Below are 9,043 nucleotides of genomic sequence, written 5' to 3' on the forward strand. Positions count from 1 at the left end.
TGGGATCGTTCTGGCCCAAGCTTTCTACGTTTCTGTTGTACTGGCCGAGATCCTGGGTAGACTGCTAGCTTGTGGCACATTAACTTAGGGTCTATGCCTGGCATGTCTGTAGCCTTCCATGCAAAGAGGTCGATGTTATCTCGCAAGAATTGTACGAGTGATTCTTTTATGTCTCTTTTTAGGATTGTCCCGATATTGGTTATTTGGTCTGGGATATCTCCGATCTGGACTTTTTCTATTTCACCTTCGGGTTGTGGGCGGAGTTCTTCCTGCCTCTGAGCTCCACCGAGTTCAATTGTGTGGAATTCTTCTCCTCTGCCTCTGAGGTTTAAACTTTCATTGTTGCAGCGGTGCGCCGTCTTCTGGTCTGCTTTTATTGTAGCTATTCCTTCTACAGTTGGGAACTTCATTGATGCATGGAAACTTGTCTCTCAACAAATTTCCCTTCGGCAAGTATACCGAATTGTCGTCAAGTAAAACTCACAATAGAATGAGGTCGAATCCCACAGAGATTAACGGATTAAGCAAACAATGATTAATTGATTATCCTAGTTAGACAAATCATATTGGAGTGATAAGTAACAAGGAAATATAAATGGCATAAAAGTAAAGAAAAGCTATAAAGTGCAGAAGAGTAAAATGGCAAGAAAATTAAATGTAAGAACTAAAAATAAAATGAACATTGGGATCAAGAGATATTGCAATTCTCCGGATCAAGTTCATTCTCATCTCTTCCTCAATCAATGCATTCATTGATCTCCTTGGCAATCTTAAGTGATTGGTTTCCAATTCTTTGGTAATCCAATCTCTCAAATCTTGATCAATAGCCAATTCCTTGGTCAATTGCTCATGAGAAGAGATGAAGTATGGTCACTGATTATACCACATGTATTTCCCAAATCAAGTATTGGGGGATTATAGTCACATATCCATCCCAACCCAACTTGGTCTAGCATGAGAAAGCATTTCTAGCATGATCTCTTCATTCCTCTTCCAAGGTTCCAAAGAGATCCAATTATGGAGAGTTTCTTTTCTAAGACAACTAACCAATTGAATTAAGATTGGAAGCTTTCTAGTAAGATCAAGAGAAAAGAAAGAAGAAGAAGAATGAAAACTATAATTGATCCATTGAATCACAATAGAGCTCTCTATCCCAATGAAAAGAGTTAGTTGATCATTGCTCTACCAAAATAGAAAAGAAAGAAAGTGCAGAAAAGTAAAGATGAAGATTAAAACTAAAATTGAAACTTCAAAATTCATAAATGAAAAGTACAAACTAGAATTAAACTACTACTAAGAAAAAGAAAAGAAAAGAAAAGGAAGAAGAGTGGTTGAGGGGAGGGGTCCGAAAACCCACTCCCCTTGGAGTGTGCCAATTCATAGAAGTTCGAATTGGTCTTCACTCTCTCCCCTTCCTTCAATTCTCCCGTATCTAGAATGATTTGAATGTAAAATCTAAGGCCTTTATATAGGCTCTCCTAAATTACAAAATGAAATTAAAAGCAAATTACACTTAAATGAAAATTCCTATTCTAGATGCTTTTTGTGGCCTTGATTGGTTGACAATTGTGGGCTTGCTTGCTTGAGCTTTGAAGTGGACTTGAGAGAGAAGTGAGTTAAGTTGAGGTCCAGGTGCTAAAGTTAGTGCTAAAGTTAGCCACACTAACGCTACAAGTGCGGCGTTAGTGCTAAAGTTATTGTGGCTAACGTTCCACTTGCTGCCCAGTTGGTGTTTTTGGGGCTTAAAAGATGCCTCTTGTTTGTGCTCCAATTTCATGCCCACCATAGATTATTATATATCGTTGGAAAGCTCTGAATATCATCCTTCTAACGCAACTAGAATCACTTCATTTGGAGCTTTGTGGCTCAAGTTATGCGTGTTTGAAGAAGGCATGGTCAGGCTGCCAGGTGGGACTTTTGCCCACGTTAACTACCACATTAACTGAGTTAACGTGGGAGTTAATGTGGCTCATAGTGGCTTGTGTGGGCTCATTCCAATGTTAGTGACAATGTTGGGTGTCACTAACGTTGGCGATCACCTCCCTTCTTCACGTTAGCTTAGTTAACGTGGGAGTTAACGTGGCTTATTGGGGCTTGTGTGGGTTCCTTCCAACGTTAGTGACAGTGTTTGGTGTCACTAACGTTGTCGACTACCTTGTTTCTTCACGTTAGCTTCCACGTTAACTAGGTTAACGTGGGAGTTAACGTGGCTTATTGTGACTTGGCCAACGTTAGTGATAAAGTTGAATGTCACTAATGTTGGCTTCCCCTTTACTTCTTAACGTTAGAGGCCACGTTAACTAAGTTAACGTGGTAACTAACGTGGCCACTTATGAGCTTGGTCCAACGTTAGTGATAATGTTAAGTGTCACTAACGTTGGCTCTATTTCCTTTCTTCAAAGTTAATGCCACTTCCTTTTTTCCACGTTAGTGCCCACGTTAGTGTAACTAACGTAGCCACTAACGTGGCTCTTCTCTTCTTCTTTTGGCCAGAAATCAATCAAACAAAGTGCATCAAAGTCTTGCTATAATCATGGGATCATGCATCATCCAATTTATCATATAATTCATGCAAAATTCTCATGAAATCATGTAAAGTGCACAATGTATGCTTGAATCAAGATGTAAGTGAATATCTACCCAACACTCGCTTATTTCATAAGAAAATGCATGAAACTACCTTAAAAACAGTAAAAAAAAAGGTCAGTGAAACTGGCCAAAATGCCCTGGCATCATTCATGCATAGATGTGGAGTCGAGACTACTGCGCCGAGCTGATTTAATGTTGTCTGACCTATTAAGGCATTGTATGCTGAGCTTACGTCGACCACAATGTAGTCTATTTTGAGTGTTCTTGATTGGTTTCCTTTTCCAAAGGTCGTGTGTAGTGAAACATATCCAAGTGGTTGAACTGGGGTGTCTCCCAGTCCGAATAGGTTGTTCGGATATGTTATAAGTTCTTTTTCTTCTAGGCCAAGTTTGTCGAAGGCAGTTTTGAATAATATGTCGGCGGAGCTTCCTTGGTCTATCAGTGTGCGATGGAGATTTGCGTTTTCTAAGATGATAGTGATGACCATAGGATTGTCGTGTTTTGGGATGATGCCGGATGCATCCTCTTTGGTAAAAGTAATTGTGGGGATGTCGGGTGTTTCCTCTCTTCCCTCAACATGATATACTTCTTTGAGATATCTTTTGCGAGATGATTTGGAGATCCCGCCTCCCGCAAATCCTCCGTGTATCATGTGGACATGTCTCTTGGGTGTACGGGGTGGTCGTTCTGCCTACCCGGCATCTTTATCCCTTCTTCTTTTTCTGGGATCGTCTACCCGGCTCGCCAAATATCGATCTAATTTTCCTTCCTTTACTAGTTTTTCTATGATATTTTTTAAGTTGAAACATTCATTGGTGGAATGCCCATAGATTCGATGATATTCACAATATTCTGTCTGGTTTCCTCCTCATTTTTTACTTTTGAGTGGTCGAGCTGGAGGTATCTTTTCAGTATGATATACTTCTCTGTAGACATCCACAAGGGATACCCGAAGAGGGGTGTAATTGTGGTATTTTTTGATCTTTTCCCCATGTCGATCTTCTTTTTTCTTGGATTCTTTGTCCTTATCTCGGGAGGAGTAGGAAAATCCAGATTTTAAGGTCTCTCTTAGTCGAGCATTTTCCTCCATGTTGATATACTTCTCTGCTCATTTTTGTACCTCATTTAGAGATGTGAGATGCTTTTTCGATATGTATTGACTAAAAGGCCCTTCTCTAGGCCATTAATGAGGCCCATGATGGCCGCTTCTGTGGGCAGACTTTGTATGTCTAGACATGCCTTGTTGAATCTTTCCATGTAGTTGCGGAGACTCTCCCGATCTCCTTGTTTGATTCCTAATAGACTTGGAGCATCATTGGTTTTGTCTTTCTGGATAGAGAATCTGGCTAGAAACTTCTTGGCTAGGTCGTCAAAGCTTGAGATGGACCTGGGGGGTAGATTGTCAAACCACTTAATCGCCATTTTTGTTAAGGTAGTTGGGAAGGATTTGCAGCGGACTGCGTCTGAGGCATCAGTGAGGTACATTTGACTTCTGAAATTACTGAGGTGATGGCTGGGATCTGCCGTGCCATCATATAAGGCCATATCCAGGAGTGTAAAATCTTTTGGGATGTTGGTTTTCATGATCTCTGATGCCAAGGCATCTTAGGCTATTTTCACTAGCATTTTTCTGTTAGTTTTAGTTGTTTTATGCATTTTCTTGAGCTTAAAGTAACCAAGAATGGTTAAATGAACAACAAAGTAATGAATCATCCAAACAGTGTAATTTTGATGCAAATTCCATGAGTTTTTAGTTATATTACTTGAATACTATGAATGGAAGAATTCTCATGAAAATCTGCAAGACTTTGATGCAATTATGTGGATGATTTCAGGGAAGAAGAGGCTAGGCAAGGAAGCAACCAAATCTATAAAGGAAGCTTGAAGATCACATGTGGAGTACAATGTGAAAGTGGCGTTTAACCTCCAGTTTAACCTTAAACTGGAAGTTAAATGCCAGAATAAGGAATGCACCAAATGCTGAAAGTGGCGTTTAACCTTCAGTTTAAGGTTAAACTGAAGGTTAAACGCCAGAATCATGAAAGCTGAGAAAAGAGGAAACTGGCGTTTAACCTCCAGTTTAACCTCAAACTGAAGGTTAAACGCCAGAATGAGAATGGCACCAAGGGAGTGATTCCACGTTTAACCTCCAGTTTGACCTCAAACTGGAGGTTAAACGTGTTCGAACTATATGAGGCACCAGGAAGCCATTTTCACGTTTAAGCTCCAGTTTGACCTCAAACTGAAGCTTAAACGTGTTCGACATTCACACTCCAGGGCTACCTTCTTCATTCCCACGTTTAACCTCCAGTTTGACCTCAAACTGGAGGTTAAACGTGTTCGGCGTTTTTGCTACTCCAGGGTTGCCTTCTCATTTCCACGTTTAAGCTCCAGTTTGACCTCAAACTGGTGCTTAAACGTGTTCGACCAAGAATTGCCTCCAGGGTTGCAATCTTCATTTCCACGTTTAAGCTTCAGTTTGACCTCAAACTGAAGCTTAAACGTGTTCGAGTAATTACCCTCCTGGGTTGTTTTCTTCCAATTCCACGTTTAAGTTTCAGTTTAGCCTTAAACTGAAACTTAAACTTCAACTTAAACGCCACTCTTTGAAAGGGTTTCTGGGCCAATTATATTGAGGTTTAAGTTAGCATTTGAACACAAATATTAACTTAAACCTATTATGGTATGAAACCCAATTGAATATCATAGTTTATGGGATTGGGCCTGAAGAATTGATGAGTCTGGAACTTCAATTTGTTGAGTCTTGTGTCATTACTTGTTTATCACTAAGTTTGCTCAATGAATGTTACAGAGTTGGATCACAGCCTCATCAGTATTATGGATCATAAACCCAAAGCAAAAGGGAAATCAGGAAAAGGCCTCAAAGCCCAAGAATCACAACAGAAGCTCAATTTAAAAAGTGTATAAATAGGATAGAATTGGAGTTAGTTAGGACTTTTTTTGACACTTTAGCATTTTTTTTACTTTTGTAATAGAATTTGGAGCTATGACTCACTAAACCCCTTTCATTGGGTTAGGGAGCTCTATTGTAATTCAATGAATCAATAATACCTTTTATCTTCTTCTTCAATCTTTTCTCTTGAATTTTGTTAGAAAGCTTCTCGATCTAATTCCATTGGGTAGTTGTCTTGGGAAAGAAACTATCCATAATTGGAATCCTTCGGAACCTTGGGAAAGGAATGGAGGATTCATGCTAGAGAAGCTTTCTCACAGTGAATTGGATTGGGGTTTGGATGGATATTGTGACATGTAATCCTACCAAATTGTGGTTCATGAAGCTGTGTGGTATAATCAGTGATCGAGCATCATCTCTTCTTATGAACATTTAAACCAAGGGATTGGGAATTTGTTTGTTTTTAGAGAGAATTGGTGAGCCAAGGAATTGGGATCCAATCATATAACATTGCCAAGCAAAATTCAATGAATGCATTGGTTGAGGAAGAGATAGAAATGTTTGATTCGGAGATCTCAATATCTCCTGAAACCCAATGACTTCCCCATTTCTGATCTACATTTTCTCTTTACATTCTGCAATTTAATTTCATGCAATCACCCCCATCCCTTTTAATTTCAGCAATTTAATTTCTAGCTCTTTAATTCATGCAATTTAATATTCCGCAATTCTCATCTAAATCTTGATTCCGCTCAACTAGAACAAACTTCTAATCCGAATTGCTCATTCAACCAATCCTTGTGGGATTCGACCTCACTCTATTGTGAGTTTTTACTTGACGATAACCAGTGCACTTGCCGGAAGGAATTTTGCCGATTGTGCAATTTCCTAAAATCATAGCATCAAGGTTATGCTACATCAAGTTTATGGCGCCGTTGCTGGGGATTGGTTTTCGATTGACAATTCTCAAATTGGAAGTTAACTAGATTGAGCAATTTTGTTTTGTTTTGTTAATTTAGTTCAAGTTACTTGTTGAATTTTAATTTTTGCACTCTGTTATTTGCTTTTTCTTTCTTATGCCTTTCATTTCTAGCAACTAACTCACTGACCCACTAACTATTTGAATTAATTCCTCAACTGCTCTAACCATACTCTTCCATTAACCAAGAGTATTCCACTTGGTTGTTGCTTGTGGTGTGTTCTTGTATGACAGGTAGGAGAGGAGAGGCATCAACCCCTCCATATACCGAACCAGAGAGGACCCTTCATAGACTTAGAAGGGAAGCAAGAAGGAAGAGGGTACTGGGAGAAGAAGAATCTGAAGGAGAATCTGAGGACAACTTTGAGGAAGCTCTAGATCTCAACATGGATAGAGAAGTTCACAACCATGAGAGGGATGATGGAAACAATGCCATTCCTGAGAGAAGGGTTCTTGGTTCATACATAAACCCAACCTCTGGTAATTGTGGTAGTAGCATTCAGAAACCACCCATTCAGGCCAACAATTTTGAACTCAAACCACAGCTAATATCACTGGTGGAGAACCATTGTTCATTTGGTGGGAGTGCTAATGAAGATCCAAATCAACATCTCACCAAATTCTTGAGAATTTGTGACACAGTGAAGTCCAATGGAGTCCAGGAAGATGCCTACAAACTGCTCTTGTTCCCATTTTCACTTAGGGACAAGGCAGCTAAGTGGCTGGAATCATTCCCAAGGGACAGCCTAACAACCCGGGATGAGGTGGAGAGCAAGTTTCTGGCACGTTTCTACCCCCCACAAAAGGTCAATAGGCTTCGATCTGAGGTTCAGACTTTTAGACAACAGGATGGTGAGACTCTCTACGAGGCATGGGAGAGGTTCAAAGAGTTGACAAGGAAATGCCCACCAAACATGTTCCCTGACTGGGTGCAATTGCATATTTTCTATGATGGACTTTCTTATGAATCAAGGAAGGCTGTAGACCATTCATCCGGAGGTTCATTGAACAGGAAAAAGACTGTGGAAGAAGCCATTGAAGTGATTGAGACAGTGGCTGAGAATGAGTACTACTTTGCTTCAGAGAGGCACAACACTAAGAGAGTGATGGAGCTGAACCATGTGGATACAATTCTAGCCCAAAACAAGGTGTTTGCCAAGCAACTAGCAGAGCTCACCAGGAAATTAGACACAAAGCAAGTGGCTGCACTACACACACAAGATCAAGAGGAAGTAAGCACTGAAGGAGGTGATTGGGAAGAGGCCAACTATGTGGGAAATCAACAAAGGCAACCATATGATCCACATTCCAACACTTACAACCCAGGATGGAAAAACCACCCAAACTTTGGGTGGGGAAACCAGCAAAGCCAACCACAAAACCACAAACCTTACAACCACAACCAACATAACAATTCCACATACCAAAACTCCAACCAAAGATCATACCAAGCCACACAAAACACTTACTCCCAACCACCATATCATGGCCTAAATAACCAACCTGCCCAACCTAATCCGAACCAACAATTTCAAGATCAATTAAACAGGATAGAAGGAATGCTTGCAACCATGAGTCAAGACATAACCGATTTGAAAGCTTTTAAGGAAGAAGTAAATTCTAACTTGCAAAACCAAGGAGCTGCCATCCAGAAGCTAGAAAATCAAATTGTGTATTTGTCTAAGCAAACCCCTGGGCCAAGCATTTCTCATGCTGCCAAGGCTATTGCAAGGGAAGAATGTAAAGCCATAACACTCAGAAGTGGAAAGAAGCTAAGGGAGATCTCAAAGGAAACCACAGAGGATGAAGCAAAGGAAGATGTGGGAGACAAGGAACAGGGACAATCTTTTATACCATCTGCAACAAAAGAAAAAGAAAAAAAGGTCCTGAAGCCTTATACACCCAAAGTACCATATCCTCAGCGTTTGATGAAAAGTGAAAAGGATGGCCAATTCTCCAGATTCTTGGAGATTTTCAAGAAGCTTCAAATCAACATTCCTTTTGCTGAGGCAATAGAGCAAATGCCACTCTATGCAAAATTCTTGAAGGAATTAATGACCAAGAAGAGGAGCTGGAGAAATGAGGAAACTGTGTTGTTAACTGAAGAATGCAGTGCCATCATTCAACACAAACTGCCTCAGAAATTGAAGGATCCAGGCAGTTTCCAAATCCCCTGCATCATAGGAGAAGTCATGGTGGAGAAGGCCTTGTGTGACTTAGGGGCCAGTATCAATTTGATGTCTCTAACCATGATGAGAAGAATGAAGATTGAAGAAGCCAAACCAACAAGAATGGCCCTCCAATTGGCAGATCAAAATTTTAAATTCCCTCATGGGATAGTTGAGGATTTGTTGGTGAAAGTGGGAGATTTTATATTTCCTGCTGACTTTGTGGTGTTAGATATGGAGGAAGAAGCTAAAGCTTCGATAATTCTGGGAAGACCATTCCTGGCTACTGCTGGAGCCATCATAGATGTCCAAAAGGGTGAACTCACTCTTAGACTACATGATGAGAAATTGGTGTTTAACGTATTCAAGGCAATGAGCTATCCATCAGAATCA

General features: G+C 40.3%; 1 non-coding gene across 1 annotated transcript; it reads right to left on the reverse strand.

The window, feature by feature from the left end:
• Positions 1-7,294: 7,294 nt before the first annotated feature.
• On the reverse strand, positions 7,295-7,398 carry LOC112713729 (small nucleolar RNA R71). The gene has a single exon (XR_003158699.1). It is a non-coding gene; the product is annotated as a small nucleolar RNA R71 (small nucleolar RNA).
• Positions 7,399-9,043: the final 1,645 nt, after the last annotated feature.

This window comes from Arachis hypogaea, chromosome 9 (genome assembly GCF_003086295.3).
Source record: "Arachis hypogaea cultivar Tifrunner chromosome 9, arahy.Tifrunner.gnm2.J5K5, whole genome shotgun sequence".
In the NCBI taxonomy this organism is placed as follows: Eukaryota; Viridiplantae; Streptophyta; class Magnoliopsida; order Fabales; family Fabaceae; genus Arachis; species Arachis hypogaea.